Raw genomic sequence first — 17,820 nt, 5'->3', positions numbered from 1 at the left:
TATCGCAACCCACTGCCAGCCCGTATCTCCCCCCTCCCTTCCGCGTGGTCACAGTCCCATCCTGGATGGCATTCCTGTGCCACCAGCTCCATTTATTCCTGACACAGTGTAAACGGGGACGCATGAACATGTGGTACCACCAAGGTGTTTACTTCTCAGTAGAGCCTGGCCCCTCATGTTCCAAAGAAGGGGGGCCATGACCCAGCACATGGGCTATGTAAACTGGGTCTTGTTCCGTGCAGGAAAATCCTGTGTGGATCCTTCCAGAAGAGACTGTCAAACCTTTATTTTTTAAATCTTCCATCACGCCATATTGTAATGGGTACACAGTGCTTTTACTTGGCATCAGTTACGAGTTGGTTTTGAAACAATTCAGTATTAAACCAGCGGGGATGATTACTGATCTCTCCATCCCTTTGGGGCAGCTCTACCAACAGGGGACAGGTTCCATTCTATTCCAATTTGTGTTGCTGTATATGCCCATCCGGCAGCACAGAAGGTGGCTTCATTAGCTAACACAGCGTTACCATATTTGTCATGGAACTCAGGTGCCTGCTTCCGGTGGCTCTGCCTTGCCATTGTTTGCTGAATGCTTTGAACTCAGAGGCAACAGTGCATTTTTGACCAGGGGAAACATCGTGGAGCTGAAGACAGAACTGCAGCAACTGCAGCTGCTAGTTTTTTGCACCTTCATATCAAGTACCCTTGCAAAGAGTTCTGAAAACGAGACTGTCAGACTTTTTGCTAAACTTCCAATTGTGGCATTTAGAGGCTAACTTTTATCCCACAAAACTTTTGAACTTACTTAGCAGTGTTTAGTTCACAAAGCATCTTCCCCACTTCTCTCTGTGGGGTCACCATAGAAAGTTCATGAGGGAGGCCAGATTCTTCCCTCTGTCCCTGGCTCTCTCTTCCCCGCTCTTTGCTTTATTGAGTTCCTACACTGGGCTAAGCTTTGAGAATTAAAAAACAAAAAGACAAATCTTTCCCACTTTCCTGTTGCGTTCTCACAGGTTGTAAGTAGAGCTGTGCTTTAGAACTTGAGTCTCCCAATGGCCAAGCCAGGACACACTCTCCACTCAAGATGCCTTTCCAAACGGTCACCAAACTCTGCTTTCAGCATTGAGTCCTGAGCTCATAGGAGCCTCTTATCGGGATGATGGGCTCTAGGTCTGACCTTCTGTGTCCCTAGGGAATGGCTCAGAGCAAATTAACTTGCATCTGATCAAAATTTTCTGAGGTCATTGTTAAGACTGACAGTCGCTGGTAGTGCCAAAGCCACTTTTTTTTTTTAACTTTTTATTTTATATTGCAGTATAGTTGATTAACAATGTTATGTTAGTTTCAGGTGTACAGCAAAGTCACTTCTTGCAGAAACAGGAATGGCTAAAGTCAAGACCGGTGTGTCCTTCTGGTGCCTTTAAAACAGGACAGATCTCCTATAAACATAATTAATCCATTCATCCTTTAATTAATTGGTTCGTTCTGAAACAGGGATGCCCCCAGTGTGGTAATGGAGTGTGCTTGCTGTGACCGTTCTGTCTCTAGAATACAAATGCTCACTCTCTCCCCTGTCCCCATCACACCAGCCATCAATACTGAGTAAAAGCCCTGACAAGTATTCAGTCCTCCCCTATAGAATCTTCCTCGTCCCCGTGCTGGGTCTTGCAGCCAAGGGTGGAAGGAGCGGGCAGTTCATTTCCGGTTGGCAAAAGAGGCGCTGGTGGCTGAGAAGGAGTTGCCCTTGGTGAGTTGCATCCATGCACAGTAACTGGTCCAAGTACCCCTCCCACAGTGGCTGCAGACCCAGGACGTTGTCGTCATTTTCTGCTGCAGTGAGTCTTCAGTTTAGGCTGCCCACTCCCCACTGGTGTGCTTAGGGGAGAGGGCATCTGATTGAAAGGGCACTCAGCAAAGATGTGGGCTGAGGCAGGCCAGCGGTGATGCTGCCACTTATTGGCATGGGACGTCAGGAATGCTGGGTCGCAAGGAGGCGGGCAGCAAGCAGGTCTCTCCAGCAGAAGCCTTGAGCTACCAGGAGGAAAGGCTCCAAAGGCTGGCCCAGGTCAGAGACTGGGTCCACTGCTAATGCTTCTATGCTGGCCTCTCAGGCCAGAATACAGACAGTTTTAGCTCGACCAGTTAACCGTGAGTTTTCAAGCATTGCTACCTCCTCCAGTGTCGGAGCTAAGACATGTTCAAGCATTCGTTACTTTAGGAACCCAGATCCACCCCTTCCTTTCCCTTACTGAGGATGAGCTTTTCTCTTTAGAACTTTAAAACACAAAGGGTCCCATCAGATCTTCTCGCTCAAGAGGATGGTCCTACTGGTCGCCCTTCTGAGTAGGCCACCCCAGGGGTTCCACAGAGATACTCCTTCCTGCCAGTATTGTGACATGATTCGTCATACTCTCTTGAAAAAGAAGGAAAAGAAACACTCTTCCCACAGATAATCTGCCACTGTCCATCTATTCATTCATTCTTGGGGCAAACCCCAAGGGCCAGGAGCTTGTCAAAACACCATGGATATTCCAGACCTGGGCCCAGTGATGAACTCGGTCTTTTTCACATTTCTCACATTCCCCAGGATCTGCCTGGCTTCTGGCACCTGGACTGTTTCCTTTTATTGGCTGGAGCACAGTACTCACGGTTGGTGGCTGAAGTGAATTTCTTCAGCTTGACGCTGGGCACGCTTAGGACACAGCTTGTACTTGACACCTTGGCCCTTGGCCTTCCTGGTTCCTCTGGGCGGCTCCTCTGCATCCCTGGAGCCTTGAACTTCACTCGGGGACCAGCCAGGCCTCCCTCAGCCTCCCGGAAGTGGCACAGCTTCTTGTGCTTCTGCGAGAAACGGTTCAGAGCCTGATAAACCCTGGGCAACACACTTTCTGAATTAGTTTATTTCTAAAGTGTGACCTTTGAAGTCATCTTTTCATGAGGGACGGGGCTGGAGTTTAGCTTACCTTGTTGGTAGATTATGAAAGATAAATGGCACTTGAGTCCATTGGAAAAGGGACTGTCCCTTCTTTCCTTTCATCCCTACCCCCAGCACTGCCCAATGTCCAAAATGCCCTTGATCCCAGATGGCTCAATGAACCACGAACAATAAAATATAAAGAATTTCTCTGAACAAAAATGAATCCTTGCAATGACTAATTTGAAAGAGCACTAATTTACCATGAGGGCTTCTTCTTTGAGTCCTGTCTTGGTCACCAGCTAGCTAGGAGACCTGCACAGTCATTAACCTCTGGGACCCTCTTGTCCGCCCTTCATAAACAGAGGACACAGCATGAGTATTCTAAAGGGTTGTGCGTCATTAAGGATCAAACACGAATGGATAACCAGACCTTCGATTATATACAATTTCGTTTTTACTATTGGATAAACCTTGGTATTTAGAGAGTAACAGAATTATGTTGCTCTCTGTATAGCCATTTGAAGTTAGTCAGGCAGTGAATCTTAATTACCTACATTAGTTTAGCCTGGTAAAGTAAAATGAAGCCATTTCCACACATTGTCTTTCAATCTGCCATTAACAGCAGAGAGAGCCAAATAGTCACACACTTGGTCAGCGACCACTGCCTCCAGGGTGCTTTAATTCATGGCTGTATTTGCATCTCAGGCTAACAGAGTTTCCAGTTCAGGATAAGCCTGAACATTCTCTCTTGAAATAAGATTGAGAGAAGCGTAAGGACTCAGTAGCACAGACGACCCCACTCCGGCACAACATGTGAAATGGCAGCTCTTAAAAACCTTTCCTGGGCTTCCCTGGTGGCGCTGTGGTTGGGAGTCCGCCTGCCTATGCAGGGGACACGGATTCGTGCCCCGGTCCGGGAAGATCCCACGTGCCGCGGAGCGGCTGGGCCCGTGAGCCATGGCCGCTGAGCCTGCGCGTCGGGAGCCTGTGCTCTGCAGCGGGAGAGGCCACGACAGTGAGGGGCCCGCGTACCGCAAAAAACAAAAACAAAAACAAAAACAAAACCTTTCCTCAGGCTATGAAACAGCTCTAGTCCACCACATTCCTCTTCCTCAACTCTTAGAATCTTGCATGTGCAAATATCTCAGCCTGAAATGACTGCCAGAGAAGGGAAATATCTGGAAGTAAGGTCATCCTTATTAAAATAGGATGCTTTACACTGTCTGGATTTGGATGGAGAATTTCATATACCCCTTCTCCACTACACAGAGCCAAAGAATTTTAGGGACCACCTAATTCATCTCCTCATCAGGGCCATTTTGCTGATAGGAAAACTGAGTCTCGGTGGGGTCAAATGTTTTGTCCACAGTCCTGCAGCAGCTAGTAGCAGATCTAAAACTAGAACCCAGGCTTCTGACTCCTAGTCTATTACTAAAAAGTGCGTGCTTGGTTTGATGAAGGAATTTAAAATTCTGGGAGTGGAAGGGAAAGAATTTCAAAGGATTAACCAAAGAAAAGAAAGATTTTCCCAGATGGTCTCTAAGACCTTTGATGCAGGCAAAGCCTTAGAAATGGATCTTGGTTAAGTTTCCTTGTGCAGCTGTGCAGACTTACACTTCTCTTTGTACCTGGGAACGTGGTGCATTATTCATGCAAACAGAATCTGTTTGTTCTGAGACTTTGCAGAGAAGGAAAACATAAGTTAATGACAAAATTAAGAGAAGAAATGATCACGGCTGCGCTTTGGCAGAGCAACCCTGAACAGCCACCTAAAGTTAGATGTGGAAGCCCTCCTTGGGAAAGGAGCCCAGGTGAAGACCTTAATGAGAGCAGTTCTATTGATGCGTCTAGAATCCTCCGTGCAGTGCTGTGCTGCCTCTGGTGTCCCTGCCTTTCAAGTTTGAAGGCATTTAAGTACTAGACACCTCAGTGGAAATGATGTGAATTCTTTTTGGCCTTATTGTGTGTTTTAAGTGTGCAAAATAAGTAAATGTTTTCACGCTGTAAGATGTTAGGTTGGTTCAATGAGGTAGGTTAGAGGGCTTTATAAAATGGAAATATCTGAATGTGGAAAGGATGACTATTAGCCACTCAGTAATTAATAGGCACTTGCTTCAAGTCTAGGCACTTGCCAGGGATCACAGTTTATTAAATATGTGGAACAGAATTTCTCAACAGGTGATTTCACGTGGACTCAGGCGACTCATCTGAAGCCCTTGACAAGTGTATACATATAGGCCCCCTTCCAGGCCTGCTGTAGCCAATTCTCTGGGGATGCATTTGAACCTTTGTATTGCTAACTTGCTTCCTGGGGGCTTCTGATACAGGAGACTACCCTGGAGGATGGAAACTCTTCTGCTTTTGTATTCAAAGTTGCTTACTTCGTAAGCATAAGCACCTAAGCGTCTATGTTTGATGCATAGAACTGAACATGAGCTTAAATTAGGTCGAAAGATGGTTTGAGGCAAGTTGTGACTGGCTTTGTTTTCCATGCTAGATAACTGAGGCTTTACTCAGTAGGAATAGTTAGCTAAGAACTAGCTTTGAGCAACGTAGAATACTAAACTTGATTTCTAGAAAAATAAACCTGATAGACAGCAATGAGAAGACCAATTTCGGTAATCCAGAATTGGTTCTTAGTGACTATTTCTCATCTTTTTATTTTACTGAAAAATCATCTGGTAGGAAAGAAATGTCTCAATTCCTCTCCACACCCCCTATAGGTTTGTCTTTCTCTCTCCACAAAGAGAAAATCTTGGAGTAGGCTTTTTTCTTTCTCTGCATGTCTGCCCCTTTCCACGTGTGGAGAAGTAGCTCCTCTGATTAGTGTAATTATGCCCTTGTTTAGTCCAGTGGTCCTATAGCTGGGTGTGCATTAGAATCACCTGGAGGGCATGTGAAACCGAAGCCCCACCCACTGCATTTCTGATTTGGTGGGTCTGGGCCCAATAAGCTTGCGCTTCTGACAAGTTCCCAGGTGATATCAATGCTGCTCCACCAGACTCAGGCTTGGAGAACCACTGCTTTAGGCCAGTACTCTCTTTCCCTGGAAGCCTCAGGAAACAGTAAGTAAAGTTTCTGGCTTTTTTTTTCCCCCTTTGAGTTTTAAATAAAATAACCTCATGCAACAGGAGAGGAGAGGGTCAGAGATGGAGAATGCCGCCCCTTTGTTCTGTGGCGGGGACGTGGGCTCCACTTAGGGCTGGAGGGCTTTGTGGGCTGTGGGGTTAGAGGCTCAGCTCCTAGGCCAGATCCTGGGCTTGGAAACATGGGTCCCTCAAGCTCTGGCCTGTGCTTGAGGGTGGGGGAGCGCTGCATCCCCAAGCGTTCCGCTCTTTGCTCCTGAGGCCCAAGAAAAGATGCACTGGGAGGCCCAGGCTGTCCGGGGAAAGGCTGGCTCTTCCAGGGCTTGGGCTGGGACAAGGGGAGGGGGGTTCAGACCATTCTGTTGGCCCCAACCATGGCCCCTGAGCTCTGCTTTCAGTTGCTGTGCCAGCGTCTTCCAGGTGGCAGACTCCAATGGGTGCTCCACTGTTTTTCAGTGAATTAAACTCATCTGTGCTGGTCTTAATCCCATTTTGGGACTAGGCCCCTGCTCCAGCTTTTCAGTCTAAAACCCCTTGTGTACATCAGCGTGGCCGGTCAGTGGGTCCAGCTGCTTTACTTAGGTACGGATAGACCAGGATGCTGTGTTGGGGCCCAGGCCCAAGTAGCAATCTGCAGTCTTTACCATTTGATACTCCTATTCACCAGATTTCAGACAGGAAGACAGCAGGAGGAACAAGTAGTAGGATTTGAGCATCAAACATTTCCTCATACTCTGTGCCATTTAGAAAGAAAGCAACTTTCTGGAGAATCTGAGTCCTTGCTCATGGGAGCTGATATGCCAAGTGTTGGCCTAGAAAGTTGCAGCAGGATGTGTACATCATTGCAGCGACGGGCTGGCATTATATTACTGGGACTTTACCCAAAGCAACCAAATTGTACATCCAGAACATTCATGCGTGATGTTTTGACCCTTAGATTGTTAATAGCAGGGCTTTGACAGAAAGTACTAGAGCAGCTTTCCCAAATTCTGTTTTGGTTTTGTTTTGAATTTCATCCAGGAGAAAAGGGAGCTGTGGACACTTGGATTCATTCAGCTTCCAGAGTCTGTGGAGTCCTATCCACAGGGCCTCAAGCTGGTTCTAGAATATTTCCTCCATAAGCCCTGAACATGGGTTTCGGAGACCCATACTGAGATCAGTGGCAGGGAAATGTTGTATTTTTCAATCAATGAACAAATAAAAAGGAAGATTTCCTCCTTTTTCGGCAACATGTCATCTTGGTGGATTGAGACAGAAAAGCCTATTAAATGGAAAAAGCGTGAAAACAGACTGTTTTCAGGCATGGAGTTTGGTCAGTTATGTTGGAGCAGAATTAGTCTTTTAAAAAGCATGTTTTTATTGTCAAGTCAGAGAAGAGCAGTAGAAAAGGGAAAGAAAAACTGAAAGAGGATGTGCCCACTGAAACGGACCAAGTGAGGACTTTTCTTAACCAAAAGACTGAGAACTCAACATCTGAGAGAACACGGATATGAATGGGAGAAGGAGGTGTGCCATGTTTAATTGCTTTGAAAGGGAGAGCTGAAAACGAAGGGGATGATTTAGTGGTTACTAAATAGGAGACTGGATTTCTCCCCCACATTTAGCCACATTAAGCAGTACATTCTTTTTTAAAAAAAAATTTCATTTATTTATTTATTTTTGGTTGTGCTGGGTCTTTTCTGTGCGTGGGCTTTCTCTAGTTGCGGTGAGCGGGGGCCACTCTTTATCGTGGTGCGCGGGCCTCTCACTGTCGCGGCCTCTATTGTTGCGGAGCACGAGCTCCAGACGCGCAGGCTCAGTAGTTGTGGCTCACGGGCCTAGTCGCTCTGCGGCATGTGGGATCTTCCCACACCAGGGCTCGAACCCGTGTCCCCTACATTGGCAGGCAGACGCTCAACCACTGCGCCACCAGGGAAGCCCAAGCAGTACATTCTTAGAGCGAGCCAGGATGTTCCCCGGAGAAAGACTGGGGCATTACTGGGAGACCTCCTCCTAGCAGCAGGCAGGGGTGAGGGGTTAGGGAGGCGTGGCCAGTGAATCGTAAGCGCAAATGGGAACCCGCCAAGACCCGGGACAGATGCATGAAGACGGTGCATGAGATTTGTGCAGGTTATTAAGGGAATATCAGCATAATATATTTACTGAGTTTTAAAAATAACACAGCCGCTCATGAGAACAGCTATTTACTACTTACTATGAGGGGAACACAACTAGGACGTTTACGGAGTAGAGAGATTTAGGACAGATAACATCCTAAATTTCAGATGTAAAGGTCAACATGATTGAAATTAGATCCCCTGGGTGGTGGGTTGCATTTATTTTTGGCCGACCTGGCACTGAGTGAATTTTTATCTCGGGCTGGGGACAAAACGAAAGAGAATCTGAAGGTGTGTGTGCTTAGCCCAAGAGCAAAGGGAAAGGAAGGAAAGCACGGTGATCCCGCGCGCAGGGTTAGCCCCACATATGATTGAGAAGAAAGAGAAGCAACTTAGAAAGTAGGTTAAAAAGTTTTAAACTTCGCTTGGCCTGCTGAGAAGGAGGGGGAGGAAAAACAGAGGAACTGGAGTACCCAGAGACTTACCCCTCTGTGACAGAACAATGAGGAAAGAAAGAAATTTCAGTGCTGGGAAAATAGAACAGGTTAGTCAAGGCTTGGAAAATTCAAAAGTTGAGAGATGGGAAGATTTGCCGGGGAAGCTCATGGTCTAGGGTCTTCTTACTGGCCCCCAGAGGCACACATGCTTTTGGAAGTTCATGAATTTGCTGGAGGTAGTTTTAAACTGAGACACATGTAGAAAACTGGAGGACTACCCTCGAGAGAAGCTTCCTAAGCCTGTGTAAATCAAGTGCAAGAGATGGAAGCAATAGCCACTCATACACAGCAATAAAATACACAGCACTGAAATATGCCTGGGGCTTCCCTGGTGGCGCAGTGGTTGAGAGTCCGCCTGCCGATACAGGCGACACGGGTCCGTGCCCCGGTCCGGGAGGATCCCACATGCCGCGGAGCGGCTGGGCCCGTGAGCCATGGCCGCTGAGCCTGCGCGTCCGGAGCCTGCGCGTCCGGAGCCTGTGCTCCGCAACGGGAGAGGCCACAGCAGTGAGAGGCCCGCGTACCGAAAAAAAAAAAAAAATATACATATATATATATATGTGTGTATATATATATATATATATATATATATATGCCTGGGCATCTTGCTGGTGGTGGATAACATCACAGGGAAAGCAAGGCAGTGAGGTTGGTTCTGTGAGCTCCCTGTTCTAAACGTTGTGAGTGTGAGGAAACCTCCTAAGAGCTAATGCCACTAGTGTACAGAGACTGTACACTGAACGCTGTAGTTCAGTGTTGGGTTCTGGAATCTACAGTTCAGAACAGAAATGGCATTTCAGAGGGCCAGATCCTAAGAGGGAGCATCTGTGTGTAACTGTTTAAATCCTAGGAGAGGCTGTATGATAGATGGATTTCCCCACACCCGCTACTCCCAATAAATCAGAAGGTCACAATTAGCCTCTCCATAGAAGATCTCTTCATCCTGATTTTAGATTGAGACCCATGGGAGAAAGAGAGCAGCATTCCAGCAGAACTGAAGCCCCCAATATTTCCCCCCTTTGCTCAGCGCACTAGGGCTCTGTTACATTCATAGGTGGAGACAAAACTGTGAGCCTGGCTCCCTCTCTAAATTGTGTCCTAGGATCTGGAAACACAGTACTTTGTGTGGGAGCTGCTCTGGAACCTGGGCGAGGGTTAGTTGTGCTATCTAAATTCTGTTGGCACGAATTTGGTGCTGTGATATTCTTATGTGTCCTAACTGACTCTGGAAACATGACAGTCATGAGAAGCTTGGAGCTGCACTAATTCACCTGTGGAGGTGCTAAAAGCAGCACCCGTTCGAGCAGGTGGCGGCCTGGGATGCAACTTCTGCCAGAGAACCCAAACTCCCTCCAGGTGAGTTACATCTGGCTGAGGGAGAAAAGGATAAGGAAGTAGGAGTCTAGATTATCATGAGAAATGACACAAATGTATTATCTTATGGTTCTGAAAATTCAAAATAAACATTAGCTAAATAAATGAACTTCACTGGGCTAAAGCAAAGCTCTTGTCAGGCCTGTGTGGCCTACTTGAGGTTCTAGAAGAGTCTGTTGCCTTGACTTTTGCTGCTTCAGGAGGCTGCCCACATTCCTAGGCTCAAGGCCCCTTTCCTCCATCTTCAAAGCCAGGAACGTTAGGCAGAATCCTTCTCCTGCTGCCTTCTCTCTGGGTCTGACCTCTTACTACCTTTCTCTCCCCCATTTATGGTCCCTTATGATTACATTGGATCCACTCATATTATCCAGGGACTGTCTCCCTGTTTTAAAGCTAATTAGCAACCTTAATTCTATCTGCAACCTTTGCCACGTAAGGTAACATATATGCACAGGTCCAGGAATTAGGACGTGGACATCTTACTGGTGTTGGGGGTGTGTTATTCTACCTAACGGGAGCAAGGAACTTTGGGTTTAGTTCTCTAAACTGTAATTTATGAGGCAGAGGTGATTTTTATTTTATTTCCTCTGTCGGAATGTAATAATGGGGGAAATCCACATTCAAATTTGAGGCATTTTTATGTTATTATCGTTTATCCTGTTATGCAATATTTGGATGATATACTGTGGAATGAGAAATAGGTGAAGAAGTGATGGCCTAGATGCAGCACGCCTGTGATGCTAATTTAACTAATGTCCTATCCTGACTCTTCTTGAGGGAACCTGTAGTTCTGGGCTCACCGGCAGAAGCCTCAATGCGCTAATGATCTAACACAACCCACCTGGCTGCCAGAGTCTTGGCCCCTGGACCCAATGGGTTAAGAGAGAACAAAAGTTAGGGAAGGGGGAGGAACAGTCAGCCTTTTCTTCCAATGTCAGGAGAGACTGCTCTCTTCCCCATGAGTGGGGATGTTGCGGTGAGCAATTTCAGATTTTCTCTCTAGCAGTTTTCTTGGGTTTCTACGAAATTGGTTACTGGGAGTCATGCTTCTCTCTCTCTTTGCTCACCTTGTGGATCCATGATTCCTTTCTGTTTCCTGTCTTGGTGTAATAAAACTATATCCACCCTCTGTCCCAGTGCAGCTTCTTAGCATGTGACCGAATGGGAGAATCTGATAATGGCTGCCTGCAGGTCCTGTTAGCATGAAGGGGGAGGGGGCAAGGGAGTCCCATTTGTCCTCAGACCCAAGTAGTATTCTCCAAACCAACTCTGTTCAGATATCCTACGCTGGTGGTTCTTACACAATTTCTAAGATAAATAAAGCTGTTACACTGATCCCCACCCACTGTCAGTTCTTTGAAATTACATTCAAAGGTTAAACCCAGTGGGATGGTAGGGGAGTCCTCAAACCTCCGAACCTACAGCACATCTAGGTGGGAAATAGAGATCCTTGAAAGCAGAAGCAAAAAGATGTTAAAACACTGCTCTCTTTTTACCAAAGCTGTGACCTAAATTAATAGCTACAGCTCTGTAAACACACATGCATTTTGATGGAGGCTTAACCCACAAGGCTGGGAGCTCCATCATTATCGTCTTCATTAGAAGCAGATGGTAGCGAAGTGTTGCCTACTTCCCGGAAAAACAGCCAGGCAGCCTAATCAATTCTTTAAGGAGCTACAGTGGGAGCTGGAGTCTAGGAATATGGTCTAGGAGTATGAAGCTGTATTGACACTAAAAAACAAACAAAAAAACCCCTAAAAGATACTAAAGTCTCATCAGTTTCATTGGGATAATTTTTTAATATTAATTTATTTATTTTGGGCTGTGATGGGTCTTTGTTGCTGCGTGAGGACTTTCTCTAGTTGCGGTGAGTGAGGGCTACTCTTTGTTGCGGTGCGCAGGCTTCTCATTGCGGTGACTTCTCTTGTTGCGGAGCACGGGCTCTAGGCACGTGGGCTCAGTAGTTGTAGCTCATGGGCTCTAGAGCACAGGCTCAGTAGTTGTGGCACACAGGCTTAGTTGCTCCACAGCATGTGGGATCTTCCTGGACCAGGGCTTGAACACGTGTCGCCTGCGTTGGCAGGCGGATTCTTAACCACTGCACCACCAGGGAAGCCCCATTGGGATAAGTTTTTGAACTATAACATTTTTATTTGCTTTTTTTTCTATTACCAAAATGTTTTGTTTCTTATAGATTGGAAAACATAGAAAAGCAAACACACACACACAAATGTATCCCATTTCTACCCAGGAAAAATTGCTATTTAGGATTGTGGTGAGTGTGCTTTTATTATATACAGTCCAGCCCTTCCACTCGGGGCATGTCCTTGCACTTCTGTGTAGACGTTCTGGGCCTCTCGGAATAACTCCCAGGACTTTCCTGCATTGGTGTCTTTCCCTGGTACATTCTCCCTGCACCAGCCAAGAATTTGTGTTCAGCTTCTCCTGTGAAAAAGCAAATCTCAGTGTTCTGGAATATTTGTTACACTTTGGTTGCATCCCCGGCCCCCGAACCTTGAAGGGAGGAGCCCTTCTGTGCTCCGCAGGCAGATATCGAGGAGGGAGGCTCACCTCGGCTGGTGTGCTGAGAATTTATGTTACTTTCTGAATGCAGCATATTTTTCAACTAGTGTTTCCTCTGATAACACAAGACATTTTGAACTCTCTATATATCATTTATTTTTGTTTTTAGAGACAAAAAGATTAATAGAAATAGCCTATCCTTTTACCCCCTTTTCTAGACAGAGCTCAGAATCAGAATACACTGACCTTCTCTCCCCATCATCATTTTTCTCCTTCGCTATATATTAGAAAATGAACAGAAAGATTATTTTTTACATATTATTTTTGGGCCCAAATACAAAAAAAATTAGCTGCTACAACAACTCAATTTTAAAATGATATTCCTAAGAAAGTATTCTAAAATGAAATACGTTTTTAAAACTTTTTGTCATCTAATAGCCAGTTTTGTTTTTTTCCAGTTTTTTACTTCTTTACTAGTTGCTCAGTCTCTTCCTTTTAAAAATTCTTTACAATAAGCTGCAGCTATTACTGGGAAAAAGTAGTATTTTCCTGGACAAATAAAAATACTGTGTTTTTATCTAGTGATTATTTTCAAGGGCTTTTGTTTGATCTCTTCAGGAACCTTGTGGTATAGACGAATCAGGGTGTTTTTCTATTGCATATGGAGGAAACCAATTCACAGAATGTTTCATAACCTTATTTCCCTTTCTTATGGAATATCTCTGACTTTTTATAACACGCATAAGCCCTTGACTTTCACCAGTGGGTGGTTATTGCAGTGACCTCAAGGCCACACAGCTAGTGAATGGCAGGCCTGAGACAAGGGCCAAGCATCCCATATCCAGGTCCATTGCTCTTGGCACTCACATCACTTTCCATCCAACAGAACTAAAATCGTTTCTGTTTAGGTGAGTTAAGAAACATAAGAGACCCTTGACTGGAGAGCTTTTGCTGTACAGAAAGTTCTCTCTCATGTTTGAAAAGCTTTATGCTGCAGTGTTGGTGCTTCACAACCTTGACCAAACTGGTCAGTTCCTCAGCAGAGGGCATGCTGGGAGGACAGAGGAGAAAAACAGACACCATGATGTCTTGCCCGTTCTGGAGGGTCCTCTGGAATGTAATTTCCTAGAGCTTGTTCATGAATCCAACAGATATTTATTAAACACTTGCTCTGTGTCAGGGACTGTTCTAGTTCAGGAGATAAAGCAGTGAATAAAAGAGCCCTTCCTCCTGGCACACACAGTTTTACAATTGTCTTAGGATTTTGTTTGTTAATATCGCTGTTAAAGCCTGTCTTTAGCACCCCTTATCTGAATGCGGTCACTGTGATTGATAATTTTCATAGCAGGACAGTCCTCACTACTTACTGGATGCTTACCACATGCTAGACACCAAGCTAAGCAAGTCACGCATTATCTCATGTAATCCTTGTAACCTCTCTTGTCTCAGGCTGGCATTGTAATTTCCACTCTATGTCATTAATACACAGTAGATCCAGGATGGTAACACAGGTCTGTCTGACTCCTATACCTTCACCATGATCCACACTGGCTTCTCTTAAGAGTTGTCGTCTTAGATTGCAGGTCCAAGCTACTAGTTCACAGTGAAAATTGAAATTTCTTTTGTTTTATTATCAGATAAATTCAAAATAAATTAGCTTTCAAATCAGATGGAAAGATATACTTGCCCTTTAAGTCCTGTTGGGAGGTGGTAAATGACAAGTGTAAACTTCAGGGCAGACAGTGATGTATGTTTCATCACTTTTCTAACTTATCATGTATGCCTCTGCTACTGTTGAAAATGATACAAGACAACCATTATTCGCAATTGTCTTCAGTTCTTTGTGGGCAATCATGAATACACAGTAGACCGTATTGCGTAAGTTAAAATTGTTGCCCATAGATTTTAATTATTTTTGACTTTATATTTGTTGGAAAATGCACATTGTAACTTAAGGAAGCTTATATTCAAAACATTAATTTACATACATTGCGGCAAGTGAATTACTAGAGGCTGACATATCTGTGTATGAGATTTTGCAGCTTTTCTCCAATCCAGGTCTTTGATCATCTCTATAACCCCTGACTCACATTTTTCTTATAACTTTGAAATATTTGCCTGTTTTATTATTAACTGGGTCCAGTCATCATGATTCTGACCATGAATTCAGCATAGCTGTTGGTTTTAGGGTTAGAGGCGGTTCAGATTGCCTCAGATGTGTAATGCAGTGGGGGAAATTAATAAAGAGTATCAGGTGATATTACTAGATGCTATTTATTGTGAGATCATCATATGGCAGGTACTCCTGTATAGTAGCTTGAATACGTTATCTCACTTAATCTTTACGGCAGCCCAATCTAAGACGTAATTGATGTTGAGAGAGGTTAAAAAAAAACTTGCACGTGGTTGTACTGCTTGTAGGTTTCCAGTCAAGGTTGGTCATTTTAACTCTTCTCCACTTTGTGGCCGTGTTGTGAGGATTCAGAAGTGGGAGAGATTGAGGCAGACTGGAGCTATGGACAGGAAGGCTTCAGGGAGGCAATTGCTCTACACTTAAATAAAACTTGCTACTAACATTTCAATCCCACTTGTATCACTTGAGCATTTCAGGTATAACTGGACAGTTTTGACCAGCTACTTTCTTAATTATATTGCGATTAGCTATACCATATAACCATTACAAATGATAATTAGTTATCTAATCAGACGGTTGTCATGACTGCACTTCCCTTTACATCGTGTGTCTTATCACCATTTAAATTTGTGCACGTTTTATTCTGGTTGTCTTCATTTTTCCTGTCACAGTTACAGAATGCTGAGGTTTGACTTCAAAGTTGTCTTTGCCTTCTTGTATTTTGTCTCAGATTCTATGATTGCACCAAAAAGAAATTGTATAAGATTTCATGATATTCTTAATCAGGAAAAAAAAACCAAAGACTGTGACAAAATGTACAGGTATTTAGAAAAAGTCTTCAGGTACCCTGGCCTTTATCATGACAAGTTTTATTATGAAGTCAATTAGAAACAGTGATCTCTTTGGCCTTACAAGGTACCCATCCTATGCCCAGAGCCATGGGCATTTTTACTCCCCTGTTACGTGAATCAGAAAAATGCTCCGCCTCTAGATTGGTACGTTGCTCGACAAAGGGAAGGTGCCTTGCTGAGGAGAGGCAGGCAGCCCTTCCTCCGGTGGATGCAGCCCTAGCCCGCACACAAGCTTGGCAGGTGAGAAGAAGGGTGGACAGCAGCCCCCACTTGCCAATAGACCAGGGAACTGGGAAACGCAGGAATGGCGCAATCACACACGGTCATGAATGCTTGTGCCTGTCACTCTAGAGGGAATAACAGGAAGAGTGCTGAATATTTTGCGTTCAGTTCTCATAGTTCTACAGTCACCTGTTAGGTATGTCATGAGGAAGCTGACTCAGGCAGGGAAAGAGCATAGACCTATCAAGTGTGAGGGCCAGGATTCAGACCGAGGTCTGGTTAATTCTAAAGTCTGGCTCATTCTTGCTGATCAACCAACACTTTATCTCTGCTCTGCAAAAAATTTCAAACTTGGTGGGTGACACAATCAGCATTCACAGAAAAAAGCAGTAAACCAAATCCTCTGTTCCTTGTGTACTTCAAACGCATCCCCGTCTCTTTGCCTTTGTTCAATCTCTTCCTTCTATGGGGAGTCCCCATTTCTTCTTATTTGCATGCGTTCAAATCCTACCTATTCTAGATGGTGATCTGATGCTACTCTCTCCATAAAGCTTCTCTTGATTCACTTTGATAGGGAAATAATCTCCCTCCTACAAATCACCAAAGCATATTCCACCACTCTTACGGATCTGATCTTGCTTGAACTTGCATTATGGCTGTATGTGTATATGCCATTCTCCCCTCCCCATAGTTGCTATAAACTTTTGAATGTTGGTATCTATATATAATTTTTCTTCTTATCACCACTGCCTAGCACAGTGTAGGAGCTCAAGTTTGCTAACTCAATAAATGATTAAATGAATGAGTTAACCAACACTAATCAAAGTTTCTTTTCAATAAAATGGTACTCAATAAAATGGTACCACTGGAAATAATGATAAAACTTGGATAAGACACTAAGAAAACCTTTAAATGTCTTGAAATCTTTAAAGAGCTGACATTGCAGTTGTTATGGGTTTAATTATACCTCCTCCCCAAATTCATATGTTGAAGTCCTAACACCCAAACCTCAGACTGTGACTTTATTTGGAAATAGGATCACTGCAGATGTAATTCATTGTTAGGAGGTTAGAGGGAAACAATGCATGACCTATAGAGGAATAATTTAAACAACAGTGGCTTCCTCATCTGAAACCATGGAAACCAGAAAGAAGCAGCACAAAATATTTCCAAGGCTGAAAGAAAAGAACTATCAACTCTGGATTTTATAGGTGGCAAAAATATCCTTCAGGAATGAAGGGAAAAACATATGATGAAGGAAAACTAAGAGAATTTGTTGCTAGCAGAACACCCCTCAAAGCATGGCTAAAAGAACTTTTTTAAACAGGAAAGAAATAATAAAAGAAGGAGACTGGCTTAGAGAGAAGAAAGGAAGAACAATGAAGCATGTAAAACTAGAGATGAATATAGTAGTCTTCCTTTTGAGAATGAGTTTTTAAAAATTATGTTTGGTTGAAGCAAAAATTATATTATCTGATATGGTGCTCAATGTATATAGAGGAAACGATGAACTCATATATTAAAAGTGAACTGAGTAAAGGGACCTGTACTGAACTAAGATTTCTACATTTTACTTGGTAAAATGTCAATATCGGAGAGTCTATGTTATGAGTGTATATTGCAATACATAGAGTAACCACTAAAATACTATTTAAAGTGATACATTGAAAAACTTGGTAGATAAATCAAGATGCAATTTTAAAAACATTTAAATAACCCATAAGAAGGCAAGCAAAGGGGGACAGAAGAATGAAAACCAGAACAACCAAACGGAAAACAAATAATAAGGGCAGTCTTATGCCCCCAACATATCAATAATTAATTTAAATATGAGTGGTCTAAATACACCAATTAAAAGATTCGTAGAGTGGGTGAAAGACAGGACCCAACTATATGCCTCTGCAAGAAACTCATTAAAACAAAACAAGGTAGGTGAGTCGAAAGTAAAATGATGGGGAAAGATTCAGCATGAAGCATTATTAAAACCATATACAGCATACCTTCTATATAGCACACAGGTCGGGAAGGTTCTTGAATGTCTTCTCCGTCAAGCCAAATGTCTTGATGGAGTTTTCTAGGGTCACTCAACTCACTTGCTCACCCGTGCCTGCATTGCAGCC

The 17,820-nt window shown here is 44.1% G+C and overlaps 1 pseudogene across 1 annotated transcript; it reads right to left on the bottom strand.

Moving 5' to 3' along the window:
• Positions 1–374: 374 nt before the first annotated feature.
• On the bottom strand, positions 375–637 carry LOC309833796 (cytochrome c oxidase subunit 7B, mitochondrial-like; annotated as a pseudogene). The gene has a single exon. The product of its transcript is annotated as a cytochrome c oxidase subunit 7B, mitochondrial-like (transcript).
• Between the last annotated feature and the right edge of the window lie 17,183 nt (positions 638–17,820).

This window comes from Grampus griseus (genome assembly GCF_964374135.1).
Source record: "Grampus griseus genome assembly, chromosome: 15".
NCBI lineage: Eukaryota > Metazoa > Chordata > Mammalia > Artiodactyla > Delphinidae > Grampus > Grampus griseus.
The sequence above is the reverse complement of the archived record's forward strand: the minus strand, read 5'-3'. Positions and strand labels throughout refer to the sequence as shown.